We start from the raw sequence: 15,120 nt of genomic DNA on the forward strand, positions 1-15,120 counted from the left end.
AGATAAGCAACCATAACTCGTGCTACCACCGTGCACTGCTAAGACTAACACCCAGGACATGAAAGATGACATTAAAAATGCCAGTGCTGACATCACTGATGACATCACATATTACATTAATTTTAATAAAGAGTCCCTACAAGGGGTTGATTTTATAATATTGGAAACAAGATGTTAGGGGTGATTGGGAGAACTATCATAAACTAATTAATGTATTAAAGAATGTATGAATGTAAACAAATCATTATATTCTAGTGTTGTTGTTAGTAGAGGAACCTAATCATACATGCATATAGGCAATGTTTGCAGCATCCACCATAGAAGTACATTATTTTGTATCTGGTAATTACTGATAGTGAAATAATAAATGCTACCATATGAGAGTTTTGAGTAATTTGAAACATGGAATAAATAGGTAACAATTGAAAACGTACCACACACTTTTGTTAGTAGAAAGAATACATATAAAAACGGACAATGCATACACATTAGAGGCACATACATGGAAACTAATGTAAGTAAGAAAGAAACAACAGCATCACAAATGACAATAACTTTAGAGTAAATAATCATGTACTCAAATTAATTGTGTGTTTGAGGTGTGCTTATTGGCCCACGTATGTGACTTATGAGCTCATATTAAAATAGAAGGAAAGTGCTTTTAGAACATATAAAAAGGTTAATGTGTAGATATATAGCACCGTTTACATTTTGGAAATTCTCATTTGCAGTAAAAACAAAAAACTAGCCTAATCATGTCAGTAAATTATTTTGTTTTTGTTTGTTTTATTGGTTAACCAGTTAGCCTTTAACAATTTTCCCAAAAGTACATAGCATTAATTCATCAGACATAAAAAGAAAAAGAGGTTAAAAATAAAGAACAATGGTACAATTTTAATCCATTACATTCAAAGTACCCTTTTAAATGAATAAAATAGAGTAATAAGTAAAACAAATCATTTGAGGATACTATTTTAGCTTCAATTTTACATTTGTATCACCCTCAATGCCAAGAGAGTCCAGAAATGCCACCACTGCATTGACGGTAGAAGTAGTATTACCAGACAAACAACAATGCCAGATTAAATCAACTTTGTCAAAACTCATCCTATGGAATTTGTGCAAATATTTAATCCACATTTGTAACAATGCTGGGCAATCCAACAACAGATGTCGTGTTGTTTCTGTAACATTGCCATTTTTGCAAAACCGACAAAAGGACTCAGCCTACCTATCCAGGCCATATCTCAGAAGCGTCTCTCCAGTTCTTATAAAATGTAACCAAAATCTCAAAAAAGTAGAGCGTGCTGCCCTACTGGCATACATTGACAAATAGGGGGTCAAACAGCCCTGCTTTTTATTGTCAGAAACTAGATGACTAACGACAGGGTGCACATGAAATTCCGCTACTGTATGTGCCCAATCAACAATGTTTTCACCCTCTCCGGGTTGTCAATCAAATCTTTCTCTGAAAAGCTGACCTCCAACAGTGACAAGTGGACAAACTTTTTTAATTCAGCCAGGGCAACTGGGCTCCTCCCAACGGATGCCTCTCCAAACATCTCCCAGAGTGAATCTGGAATTGGGACAAGTGTCTTCCTAAAAAAGGATGTGTATTGCCACAATGCTCTGGCCTTAAGGAAGACAAGTCCTAATTCATATCTAATGCTTGAATGGGGGACAGATGAAGGAAGGCACAACTCTCTTCGTCAAATAAGTGCTTCCAATGTTGGCAGGTATTCAACCAAAGCAGGGTTGTAAATCTAAATTCCATATGTCCATTTTGGGATAATCTCACCAGGCAAAACAGAAAACTTGCTGAATTTGGCATCCACTTTCTGCAACTGTGTTGCAAGTTTTATCGCTTTGGAGTGTAGCTATTCATGGATGGGAATACGTGATGATTTAGCTGAAATGTGGAAGCCTAAGTAAATTAAAGAATCCATCCTCTCCACTGGTGTATCTTGTGTGTGCCATTTATAAGATACAGACCTACACTTATTAGCAATTTCCATTACTATAGTCTTAGCAGGGTTGACTTTCAAGACATTCTCACATACAAATGTACGAAAAAGCATTCAAAGCCTTCTTCAGACCAACAGGACTAGTGTCAAAGATGAGAAAGTCATCAGCATACCCTGTCCACACCACCTTATTTTGTGCGATCTTAGGTAATGCCAGGGCAGCCGCTTGTAAATTGGGGCCTATATCTGCCATGTATATAGGTTGTAAAGACAGGGTGCCAAAATGTCCCCATATCCTTCCTGAAGCCTGTTTGCCATTTTTCCAAAAGGTGGTTACTGATGGCCTATGCCTCCAAGTGCTACAACAATAAGGTGGAGAAGATTTTAGAGTCAACATCAAGGATGGGAATGGGCCTATAGTTCAGTGGGTTATCTCTGTCCACTCGTTTATAAATGGGAATGATGTGAGCATTGTCCCAAGTGGGGGGGAATTGCAGGGTTCAAGCAATATCTGTTAATAGATGGTGTGCTATTTTGGCCTACAATGAAGGGTTCATTTTGGAGAGGCTGTTTAAGAGACCATTGGGACATGGTGCATTAGAGTTACTACATCTGTTTATCACACCTGTCAGATTAAACTCCGAAAGGTCCAGCGAGAGTGCTGTCTCATCAGTAAAAGCACCAATCCTGCTCGCATCAGGCCTAGCTGGGGTGATGCATAGAGAAGTTCAAAGTGCTCAAACCACTTAGCATCCCCAACGGCATTGACCAAAGCTCCTGCCAGCCCATTTCCTCTGGATTTAATGAGTGAAAAAAAGGCACCTGAGTCCTTGCGGACCGACACTGACAACATGTACTCGGCGTCTCTTTGGAGGTGAGCCACCCTCGTAGAATGCAACCAATTCTTGAGGCCCTGTTCAATCTGTCTAATAATTTCGTACTTGGAACAGGCTATAAGAAGGTCATACTTTTTAATGTGTCTTATAGTTTTCCTGACTTCCCTTCTTCTTCTGACCAAATCAGCTTCATATACATGAGGATGGGAATGCCTATGCAACCCGATTTACCCCATTCCCTTTAGATGAAATGCCTATTGTATTACAGATGAAGGGCTTGACATTGTCAACTGAGAGGGCTGCCACCCATCATGCATTGACATATCCGCCAGCCTTGCCAAAAAACCCTTATTAGCTCTATTAAGTAGGGATGGAATCCAATGCAGTCTATTCTCCTGCAGATTGCATGTAACATTACATATGCCTGGAGCCAATTGCTCAGAGGAGTCTACAGAGAATGTTGCCTCCAGAAGGAAATGGGCAACTAAAAGTGAATGATCACTAACTTTCATAGGTATCACCTCAAAATACATGCATCTGTCCATCCTCAACCAATCAGCAAACATAAAGTCAATTGTAGATGAGCTCCTTCCATTTGTCCATGTGGTTGAGTGCAGAATATCTCCAGCAATGGCTCCATTGAGGGGGGCAAATACCCAGGTTCATAAAACAGGCCTACCAATCCATGCCATATTTTATTTGTATACCCTCCTTGATCTGGCAGGTATGGAGGTGGACAAAAACCCCCAGGCAGTCTGAATTTAGATCCCCTACCACCAGAACCTGACTTGCGGGGTGGTGTCTAGCCATTCCACCACACAGCCTTTTACTGATTCCAGAACAGAAGCCAACAGGCCCATAACCATGTACCAATAAATATATTTAATGAGCTGTGTCGGATATGTGTGACCAATATGCCAAACAAGAGGCCCCATGAAGAGAGAATTTTTGCATGTTGAAGAGTATCAAGGCCACCACATGGGCACCCGTTCGCACGCTGCTGTGTCGCTTGATGTAATACTGTGTAGCCGTCAAATGCCAGAGCCGTTTAAAGCCATGTCTCTTGAAGATGAATCGCTGTATACTGTCTCAATTGGGCCACCAACTTCCAGTTGTTATGAAGGTGGGCATGGCCTCTGATGTTAAAAGAGGCAACCGAGAACTACTTCGCATTTTTGGCTTGCAGACTGTCAGTAAAGTGGTCCAGATATGTGATTTCATCAGTGATGTCCTCAATAACATTTGTGATGTCATCTTTCATGTGCTTGGTGTTAGTCTTAGAAGTGCATGGTGGTGGCGTGAGTTATGGTTGCTTAGCTTACCATAACTGGCACATTTATGAGATTTTGGGGTTTTACTTGTAACCATAACGTCCCTTTAACAAAGTGTTTTCATTGAATTTCATAGGTTATTATTAGTGCAACTTAACCATAACGTCCCTTTAATAAAAAAATGTCAGTGAATTTCATAGGTATTTGTGCACCCTTAATTTCCTACAATTTACTAATATTATACATATCCCAATATAGCAACATTTGCAGAATTTAACTTAAAACCCTGCCATTCCACATCATCTAGCATCATATTTAAAACCTCCATAAACTTTGTACAACTTTTTCCACTGTTTTTGTGTTCGCTGACATTCACGAAGTGTGATGTCATCACAGACTTTCAGAACAGTGTCACGTGGGCAAGCGCGTGGCATGATGATGTGTTTCCGAACACGTCCGCACTTCGCAAATGGGTCTGTGCTTCACGTATAGTTCAGAACTGCATTTTCTGGAAACTACATTTTCTGCTGATCTAGGGACTTTCAAGCTCAGAATTTACCCTTGCACAGCTCCTACACCTATTCTTACTCATTATCCATTAAGAATCTAGCATAGAGCACATACTTGGAAGAATATTAGAAAAACTGACATTTATCTTAAAAATGGCATCAGCTATTACAATCCCTCCTCCCCAAGAGCCACCACCACCAGCTCTAGGACCTACACAACAATAAAAGCGCAGTACTTCCAAACACAATGAAGAGGACCAAGAAGATAAGGTAGAGGAAGTGCCTACGTCTAGCGCCCAGAGAGAATAATGGGTGTGGCAGTTCTTTACCACTGTTGGGAATGTACCAAAGGCTAAAGCTACCAAAGTAAAATGCATTTAGTGCCGCCTCCATGTGCCACCTCACCAAATCCAAACACTGCAATGCTCTCAGAAAGGTTGTTCATTTCTTAGCAAGTAGTATGCTGTCTTTTTCCACCTCATGTTCCTCAACCAATACTGTAACCACACAACCTACTTCTGTGGGCCACAAAATCCCACCAGCTACCTTGCAAGTGATAAAAGAGGTTTTTAATCCATATCTTTCAAAGACAACAGTACTCTGTATATACTGCAATACACCAACCTGCAAGTGTGGAGCAATTTCAAAGTGTTTTTGAAGTTGTTTGTTTGTTTGTTTGTTTGTTTGTTTGTTTGTTTGTTTTATTACTTGTATTGCGCACCAGAACCGAGGGTATTACGGCGCATTGCATAAGAGGACTCTCAGCTTGGTTACATAAAGAAATATACATTTACATCAGGTAATTAGTTTACGAATTATATACATGCAGAATATATACATACATAGGGTTCAGGCTATAGGGTAAAAGCAGGCACATCGGCTCTAGAGGGTGGTTCAGATATAGAAGTCTGAACGTGAATAAGCAGTTGGTGGGTGGCCAGTGTTGTCATATATACAGTGTGGTGGGCCTGTAGTCTGGGTGTCATAGGTCGATCTAGCAATCAGTATCTTTAAACCGCATTATTAGGCTCTGACAGAATTTTTGGTATGAGTGCTGAACTCTTAGTGGGGAGGGTAGCGAATTCCACAGTTGGGCCGCCTTGACCTGGAAACTGGTGTCTCCTACTCTGGCCAACTTAAATCTGGGGATCCAGAGGCAGTTGGTATTAGAGAGTCTGGTAGTTCTAGTCACTGGTTTTGTGATGATTCTATCCAAAAGGTAGCGTGGTGCCGCATTGTTCATGCATTTATGTGTGAGTGAGGCAACTTTTAGTTTCATTTTGTCGTGGGTGGAGAGCCAGTTGTTGGCTCTTCTTGTGTCAGATATGTGTTCTCTCCTTGCAATTCCCAAGGCTGCTCTAAGACCATTGTTTTGCAAGAATTGGATTTTCTTGATGGTTTGTTTGTTGGCTCCTATGTACAAGGCATTGCAATAGTCAAAGTAGGATAAAATGAGTGCTCTGGCAAGGGTAATGCAGCTAGTGTTGGAGAGGAAAGCTTTGCTATTCAAGGAGCATCAGGAACACTGCCCCCTAACTTAGATGTAACACACGCGCAACATCTTCCCCTCTCCACCTGCAGTAGTTGGTGCCTCTTCCCTCATTTCCCTCCCCACCTTACTTTCTGAACTCTCCTGAAAAAAAAAAAGAAATAAAGGCTCCTTTAGGAGCCAAAGAACAATGGGTTGAAATGACCGGAACAGGGGATAATGGCCTGTCAGCCCAAGTTATCGGCCTAAGGGAAGCCCCTGCAATGGGGGATGAAGGCCATTAGCACTCCAGGTTGCCAAAATTAGCACCCCAGGTTGCTTTCCATGGTTGGATGCAGAAGGCAAAGAGAAGGAGCGAATGCGGCAGTGGCACCCGCCGCCACCACAATAAAGTCAAGTAGCAGGGAGAGGGTGAAAATAAAATGGAATCGAGGGTGGGGGAGATAGCGACAGGGCGAGCTGGCCATCAGGCAGCTTGGATCGTGGGCTCGTACCGGCAGTTCAAGCCCGCGCTCCTAGCCACTTGATTGGCTGGCTCCCCAGTCCAGGGCGCTAATGGACAATTGTATACTAGAAACAATTTTCTGTCCCAAATACTTTTCTCTAGCAGACAATAAGGACCATAATCGAACCTATATAACTATCCACAGTCTCCACAGTCCCCTTTCCAGGGCACGGATCATTAAAAGACCTGAATAGCATCTGCACACAATCGCACAGGGCAGCCCTTCTACCCTTTTTAATTTTATATTTGTAACACTCCCTCAATGGCTGCTTTAAAACAGTCACACATCCATTCACCAATCACTTAAACAAACTATACATATAACCCAATGACCATATTAAGCTTCCACACACCAATTGCCACTTCTTCTGCAAATCTGTTGCATCTGTGTTTCCCTTATTTATAAAAACAATGAACACATATTCATTGTGCAGTGAGAGAAGTGCATAAATAGAAAGGACAGTACAAATGGGCAAGTGCTCACGAGAACCCAGGAGGGAAATGGCAAGGAATGCCAAGGTGGGATGCCACTGGCTAACTGCTGGAGCAAAGGAGTCCCAAGGGTGGGATGCATCTTAATCATAACATCCCTTTTTACAAAGTTTTTTTTTCTGTCAATTTAATGTGTTACATCACTGTATATAAGTTATTAATAAATCCTCTTTTCATATATATGAAAGAACTATAAACCTCCTTTAAGAAATATATTTTTGCAACACATACTTATGTCTGCATTATCAGCAGCACATGCTGGGGATGGAAATCATTGTTCATTTGTCTACAGCATAAGGCTCCACCATGACCCCAGCCAAAACAAACCACCCCTATTATTCACTGCAGCTACCCTACATCCTAGCTCAGTGTCCACTATAACCTAATAATGTAACCTGGGGCCGTTGCTCATGGCTTGCAGCCATGGGCAGTCTCCAAATCCATGCGGCATAGGCTTCAGCCATGCCGCATTCCCCAATAAGCAAATCTAACCATGTGACTGACTTATTTATTAAAAAGGTTAACTCATTAGCGTTGAGCTCATATCCATTTGCACACTTTCTAATTGGCTAGCTCTCTTTTAAACATACATCAGCTAAACACAACTTGCAGTTGGTTGCTTCACAAGAAGTATGAATGGAGTCATTTATTGTGTACATTTCAACTAATCCCTATGTGAGATGTGACAGTGTAACATTGAGATTGTAACCTGACATCCTTTCCCATTGACCTAAGCGGTTTGGCACCATTTTACTGTTCTTATCATTGTGAACCATTTAACCATGGTACTTTGCAACTCGTTGTTGGAAAGATTTCTGGCCTGGTTTCCATTTCTGATGTTTTCATCTATCCTGTCGCTGGCCTTTCATGCTGAGATTTAGCTGTTTTCAAACTTCATTCTCTTACTATGACTAGGATAAATGTATGTGTTTGTGTATCTATACAACTTGTGACTTCATGAAGGTGTTTTTAGTTCTATTATGTACATGCAGTGAGGGTTATGTGTGAGCTTCTGGAAAACACATTAATTATTCCTAATACATCCTACTCTATGTGTAATGTCATTCTGTATGACTTCTTCCTTAACAAATGGAGCCTTATTGGTGTACTTTATCCTGCAGAAGGCAGTGGTGTGCCTTATTCACTCTGTCTTACCAGACATATCTTCCACTACATTTTGACATACTGTTCTGGAACACAATTTGTTATATGTCTTTTTGAATGGGTGCCTACTATGCAGTGTTCTGTCCTTCTAGCACTGGGGTCTGCTATCTCTTTGATGCTCTCTCGTGAACTCACTACCACATATCGAGCTTGAGAACTGGTTCAACACCCTAGTCTTAGCAAATCACTGTGCAGCATTTAACTGTTTGCTCTGGAAGGTTACAGTTGTGATGTGTGCATGCTTCCTTGCATAGGCTTGGTTGATATAGTCTGCTGTGGGGGTGAATGTTTTCATCCTTGTGAGGTGGCTAACTAGATTTTGAAGCCTACATGTACTAGGTGCTAAGTTTAGTTTAAAGGTCTACTGTCATTCATTGTTACTGTTAATACATATTATATTTCACTAATTAATGTTAAATGCAGCTGTGGTCACTATGGCATGGGGTTATGCTCTTCTTTAGGGTGAATATGCTGTTGGGTTGCTCATGCTTTATTGGGCCTTCATAAGGGAATCTCTTTTGTGCGTATGTGTGCGCCTGCTGCCTTTCATGCTGTTCGCTCATTGTTACAGGGACTTTGCAGCTTGTATTTCCGTGCACTTTTAGGGTGCTGTTTGTACTCTCCGATGATGTTGTAATCACCCATATTCTCATAAGCCCCAATACTCCCCTTCCATTCTTGAGAGATGAATCTTTCTCTAAGCTCCCTCTGATAGTCTTCTTCCTCTTTTTGACAGTCATAAATACTCCTGGGTATCCAGATGTTATGTATATCTCTCAATTCTCCAACACATATGGCATAATCCCTTGGGGCGCTTGTTAAGTAGCAGGTTGACCAGTCTGATTCGGTGTTTATATTGCACTCAAGGTAATTGGCTGGATCAGGGCGTGGTGACCAAAGGGAATCTTCTGGGCAACCCTGTCTATTTATTGGGCACCTATTTCATTCTCCTGCTTGTGGTTGCTCATCTGTTTGACAGCTCTCATCCTTCCAACGAGGAGTGGCACTACCTCTCATAACTGTAAGAAGGGTCTTTTTATTACCATGGGACACGCAACAAGTTATTTTTTATCTGATATGTACATCAAAGTATTCTTAAAAGAACAAACGTACGAAACAATACTCAGCAGAAATTAATTAGCCACTGCAGCATCCATGATTTTGGAACCATAAACCAGTCACCATCCTTGACGATGTCCATTGTCAACTCGGTCATCTGTTTGATGGCAAGGGTTAATGATCCATTGTCGGTGTCATTGGGAGGCATGTATGTACAGCACATGCTCCCTATTTTCCGTCAAACCCTGCCCTCGAATGGTGTTAGTAGGTGGAGTACATCCGGTTCTGAAGTGCCACAAGCATTAGTGCAAGAAGCTCTTCACATATTGTGGTGAGTCCATTTTCAATGACATTAGAAAGCTTCATCAGGTTCCAAGGTATGATCTAGAGCCATTTTGAATTGGTAGTTGTCTGTATTCCTGGAGCCATCAAAGAGTTAAAAAACACCTCTATTTTTGAAAATAAATGATACTGAGCGGGCACCTTCTTCAAGGCTTCATCAGCTTCCTCTGAAAAATATCTGGATCGCTTCTTTCTTTGCACCCTTGGTGAGTTTATGTGTCCAATAACTGCTCGGGGCACATTGGTGGATTGGGATCATTGTTTGGGCAATTTCACCTGCTTCTCAGGTACCATTATGACAGCAGCATGCAAAGTTACAAGCGAACAGTGACCACTCCAAGAGGGAGGTAAGTAGAAATAGGCCTTGCTGCCACACGTAGCACTGGCATTGTGTAAGTATGGTTACAGTTACTGTTGGTGCCAATGGGCACACTCCCTTTGCCTCTGAAACAGAACAAATATCAATGAGTTTCTGAATTTTTACTGGTTGATCATGTTGATGCAGACTTATCAATGTATTACCAAACAGTGCCCATACATTTCTCCAGCTTGCATCACTTCTTCTTCTGTAATCCCATAAGTCCCTTAGCAATTGAAGACAGCCTGCAACTTCACCCAGTTCTTGTTCCAGAACGCTCTTTCCTGTATAATTTTCTGTGGGTTTGCTTCACACTCCTCTTTGGACCTTTTTTCCATGTGTTTTCAAACTGTGTGACCCTGGAATTGCCCCTGTACCCTGCAAGTTTTTAAAATGTGCTAAGCACTGTCCCTCTAAAGTCAGGACTTCCTGCGATAAGTATTATCTGGCTTTGCCAACCGCATGCGGAATAAGCCCACATATATAACACAATTCATTTACTTGTGCCCTATTAATTGCTTTCATGAGGTCGTACCACAAATTGGTACCCTCTAAATGATGTTCATCAAAGATGTTATTTGTTAGATCACTCAAGTGTTGTTTATGCTTATTCACAAGATAGGTACTAAATACAGTCTCTATCCTTGTTCTATTATGCATTGTACCTCGAGATCCTAACTTTAACAACTCCATTAAAGAAAAAGAAAAAGAAAGAAGAGAGAAAAATAGAAGTTATATTCCTAAAAAAATATTGTTAACATTTCTACTATTCTTCTCTTTAGAATTTTGCATATTGCTTGCTGCACTTGCTCTGTTATGCCTGAAAGGCTTCATTCTCATCTTGTAATTATTCTGCAGTTTAAAATGATTACTGAACTTTCGTTGTTGTTCTTTGGTTTCAGTCCCAATGTCTGTAGATCCTCACTGTTACAGTGCTTTGCTTGTGTCTTTGTGTAGATCGGTTAGATGAATCCATGTGTTACGATTTTTCAGTTTGGCAGCAGTCGATGTTGCCTTTTGGTTCCATTTCCTCACATGCTTTCTGACATAGACTCAGTAAGCTGGTTGCAGTTGTAGATGTTTCTTTTCTGCGATGTTATGGTGATCGGTTCGGGCACAATGGTGTGCTTTGATTTCTAACTGTTAAGAAATGAACTTTGCAGAGGTTGACATGTCCTTCAGATATAAATTGAACTCTTCTTCTAACAGATCTAAACTCCTGCGGGCATCTAACACTGTTTGTGGGGGCACAGCTGGGGCACACCATCATCTACCTGTCACTAACTCATGGGGTGTAAGTTGGTGGTCTTTACCAGGCTGATTACGTGAACTAAACAGAGTCAAAGGTAGGCAGTGTAGCCAGCCTCTTTCAAGCGTATGACAGAGTTTAGCTAATTTTAGCATGAGCAACCAATTTATCCTTTCTACCAGACAATTTGCTTGTGGGTGGTAGGCAGTGCTCACCTTATGCCTTAGTCCTAACAGTTGGGTAACCTTTTCTAAAAACCTGTTTACAAAATGGGATCCATTATTGGACCTCAGAGACTCACATATTCAACACCTGGGGAACACCTCCCTCACAGGAAACCGTGCTGCAGATTTGGCATCTGCATTGACACAAGGTCCAGTCTCTATCCAGCTGGAATAAGGGTACACTACCACTATTAAATACCTGTAGGTGTGGCATCAATTCACCATATCGATATAATCAATATGGGCTTCCTTGAATGGCCCTGTGTGGTGAGGCAATATTGCCTTCAGTGTCATGAGTGTGTGTCCTGGATTAAATGTATGATATGTGGTGCAATTTGTCATAAACTTGTTGACTAGTTCGGCCAAATTAGGCACAAACCAATCCTTGTTAATATCAGCAGCAATAGGCTGCTTAGAAGCATGCATGAGAAAATGGAGCTGTTCTAGGGCAATATTCATTAGTTCTTCAGGCATTACTACCTTACCTGTGGTATTTTGTCTCCAGATGAGGTTCATGGGTGACTCTTTTTACCCAAAAGTCTTTTTCATCTGCTGGGGCTCTTACCTGAAATTCGATGATGTGTTCCTTTTATAGTGCACTGTAAGCTTCTGGTAATCTTCCTTGGTGTACTGCTGCAACATGTGTTTGGCTTTCCTCGGGAAAGGGCATATAAGCTACCTGCTTCACACCTGCGTCCTCAGTGGAATTTTGTCATTTTGAGTGTGCTGTACACTTAACTATGGCTACTGCGAGAAAGCTTAAGGTGTCTCCCTAGCTAGTCCCTGGGAATCTTCATCCATGTGGCCAGGGCACAGCCACTGGTGTGGACCAGTGAGAGAGGATCCTCTGGATGGGGGGTCCTTGGGGAGTGGAAGTGGGACACCAATGGGTGAGACGCAGTATCCCCCTTCTTTCAACACCTTTCCTACCTCCTACCATGTAGGATATTCTGAAACACTGTCCCCCCCCTTGTCCGGCATGGACACTTTCATATGCCACAGGCAGCGGATTAACACGCGAGCCATTTAACTAACATGTCCCAACGCAAGGGTCAGGCATGGTCAGGCAATTGACCAGAATCACACACTCCTGATGGCTCTTTCCCTTCCTCACAGGGATAAAAGATGGAGCATGAAAGCATACTACGAGCAAGGCAGACCGCACAATGAGACAGCTATACAGGTTTGGTAGTTCAAGAGGAGGACAAAGGCTGTGAATATCGAGGGGCTGATAAGGAGAGAAGGGACCTTGCCCTTTCCGACCCAGACTTGCGAAACCTCCGCAGAAGGAATTGTAAGACCCCGGACAATAGCTCAAGTGTGTTGCAGCAGATGTCAACGGTTCACATAGTGTGCCTACGCTGATCAGCAGGATAGAGGGAGGCGACTGCTACCGTTGTTATGGCCTTGACTCCAGATATGCTGAAAAGCCAAGTGCTTCATCACATCCAGTGAGTTGAGGGGAGAACTGATAAAAAACCGAACTGTGTTCAATGAAAGCCGCAAAATATCAACAATAGGCAGTTCAAAGAACTGTTAGAATAAAAGGGAGACCAGCTGCAGACGGATCCGGCACCATGTGGGTGCTTACTCGAGAGACTCTTGTCAATCCTGTGTTTGTTGAAACTACTAATAGCAGAAGGCCTTGGGAAGGCCGCAAAGGAATGGTCAAATTGGTCATACGGGGGTCCAGCAAAATCCTCTGTACAGTCGAAACTCTTTGACTGGCAGGTGATTGAGAAAGGCACAATTGATAAAGTTGGCAATATTGAACCTGGCAGAGAGATGCTGACAGAAAGGGGCAAAGCCTGAAGTTCCTATCAGCAGTGCGTTGACAGAAAGCGAACATGACTGAGGGATGTCCACAGTGAATATTTTAGCAAAAGTTGTCAAAAATGAACCCGGCACACGGATGTCAACAGAAAAGGCAAAGAATTGTTTAAAAATCCATTAATATTCATGGACCAAGGAAAAGCGATAGTGTACCTGAAAGCGGGAGGCTGAAGATTGAGAAGGGTCTGCGCCCAGAAGAGGAGAAGCCGGGGGTGAGCCATTATCACCCTAACTACTGTGTAAAAGGAACTTTTTGGTTTGTTATTTTCATACCCTCAAAGGAAAGAGACTTTTTGCAGGAAAGGAGACTTGGCCATTGAGGTTCTTGAAAGTTGAGAGCAGAACTGTTTCTCCTGCTGGGGAAGCCCGAGAAGCGTGCTGTGCTCAGAAATTCCACCTTATCCATGCTTAAAACATGGGGATGGGATTCCCTACTACTGCATCCTGAGACAATATTTGAGAACACTTCTTTGTTTCTTATGAATCCTATCCCACACTCTTTATGTAATTAGCATAAGGACTGGCAATATGTTTTTCTTAGTATAGGCCCTTTCATTTGACACAATGCCACTAGGGCTGCCTTATTTTAATTTGATGGCTGAAGCTTGCTCCCATCTTAGATGTAGGTTTAGATTAGTCATTTATCTCACCCACGTTTGCAGTTTAATAAACACCCTTCCACTGTTCTCACGTATGTATGTCTTTACTGTTGCCACCATGAGTTCCTTACACTACATGCAAAGGGCCTTTCAATGCTTCAATTAGTCTAGCTAGCAAAACTGCATGTTGAACTGGTGACCCATTTGCCTGTCTGCAACCTCTTCTTTACCACCTTGATATACCTTCATGCATTGTATAGGTCATGTAGGCAGAGTCAGTGTATATGGTGGCATCTTCATAAGCAGACATTTCTGGGGCTTCTATGAGTGCTACAAGATCTGTTGCGTGTGCTGAAGAGTGTGAGGTAGTCTCTGTTGCATCACCACTTGCAATTCTTTCTCTTGATCCTTTACAAATGTCTCTAATGCTGCTCCTGTATGTTTCTGACCACTTTCCTGGTCTATTGTTACGAAGTTCGTTGGTCGTGTAGAGTATGGACAACCCCTCTGTCCCCAAGAAACACCCTGACCTATTCAAATGTATGGTCAGTGTGAATATTAAGGCCACAGGTGGAAGTCCGGAAAACTAGGACGTGGGAACAGCCGGAAGAACCCCTTGAGCGCTGTAAAGCAAGATACAGTGGTTAATCAAAGAAACAGGGCCCGAATACCTCCATGTGCATAAAACCCCAAATTACCAGAATACCTGTGTGATCTTGGGTCAGGGTGTGGTTCTCCAGCTTAAGCTGGAACGTGCTGTAGGGTAGAACAGGCAACCACCTATTTGCAGGACCGAGGTCCTAACCAGTGAAGGGTTTAAGCAAGAGCAATCCGTGGGGCCAGCGTGGGTCGGTAACGGGCAAATCCAAAAGTACTTGAAGGGTTAAGCAAGAGGAATCCGTGGAGCAAGCGTGGGTTGGTAACAGGCAAATCCAAAAGTACTTGAAGGGTTAAGCAAGAGGAATCCGTGGAGCAAGCGTGGGTCGGTAACAGGCAAATCCAAAAGTACTTGAAGGGTTAAGCAAGAGGAATCCGTGGAGCAAGCGTGGGTCGGTAACAGGCAAATCCAAAAGTACTTGAAGGGTTTAGGCAAGAGGAATCCGTGGAGCAAGCCAAGGTCAGTATCAAAGCAGGTCCTTGAACGAAGAGCGAGCGTCACGTGATCCCAAACGAAACAGCTGTGAAGCAACGCTTTCGGTCCGCCGACTCCTTTTATCCTCGGAAGG

This window comes from Ambystoma mexicanum, chromosome 11, assembly GCF_040938575.1.
Source record: "Ambystoma mexicanum isolate Mex_15411 chromosome 11, UKY_AmexF1_1, whole genome shotgun sequence".
In the NCBI taxonomy this organism is placed as follows: Eukaryota; Metazoa; Chordata; class Amphibia; order Caudata; family Ambystomatidae; genus Ambystoma; species Ambystoma mexicanum.